The sequence below is a fragment of the Varanus komodoensis genome, unplaced genomic scaffold (assembly GCF_004798865.1).
Source record: "Varanus komodoensis strain SLA01 unplaced genomic scaffold, ASM479886v1 scaffold6_2, whole genome shotgun sequence".
NCBI lineage: Eukaryota > Metazoa > Chordata > Lepidosauria > Squamata > Varanidae > Varanus > Varanus komodoensis.
The window spans coordinates 23830346-23831202 of NW_025336346.1; positions in this window are offsets into that span (position 1 = coordinate 23830346).

Sequence of the window (857 nt, forward strand, 5' to 3'; positions counted from 1 at the left end):
ACCATTTTCATTATGCAGTCTTTAATAAATTCACCCTCAGTAAAAGGTTTGCAGTGCTTGGCAATCAGCATTGCCACCTCATAGCTCGCCTTTGTGGCATTTTCATTTGACTCACGGGCTCTTGTGAAAAAGCACTGCTGTGCCATTAAAGCAGCTTCCAGTTCCTTCAATTTTTCGCCGCGTTCGTTCCCAGTTAGCTTGTTGTAGTTAGCTTGTTTCGTCTGGTAGTGCCTCTTGATATTGAATTCCTTGAAAACAGCCACAGTCTCTTGGCAAATTAGGCAGACACAGTTGTTTTGTATTTCAGTGAAAAAATACTCCAATTTCCACTTGTCCTGGAAGTGGCGGCCCTCGCTGTCAACTTTCCTTTGTTTTAGTTACAGTTGCCATTTTAGAAATGGGCACACAAGCCTTGTGTCACAAGGGTCATGCGGCGAGACTGCTGACTCAGGTCTACTGCTATCTTCTGGTGAAATATAACCGCCAGCCTTGAAGGAGCAGGAGGCAGCAGGGGACAGCTGTGGGAACTGCTGTGCGGTGGAGGGAAAAACACCAGCCAGCGGGGATGAGTGACAGGCTGAGCCGGTGGGGAGAAGAGGCTGAGGGCCGCTCGAAATTTGAAAACGGGCTGCAACTGGCCCCCGGGCCGGACTTTGGACATGCCTGCTCTAATATTGAGGCAAGACCTAGCACAGGCAGTAATGATATAAAGCAAAATCTGACCAAATAATATCTGACAGAATTAGTGGAAAACCTACCAACATCATTCGAGTCCCTTCTCTAAAAACAAGTGCTGCAGAAGAAGAAACTGAAAACTTTTATGCATGTGTTAAGAGGAAATTGATAACACACCAAAA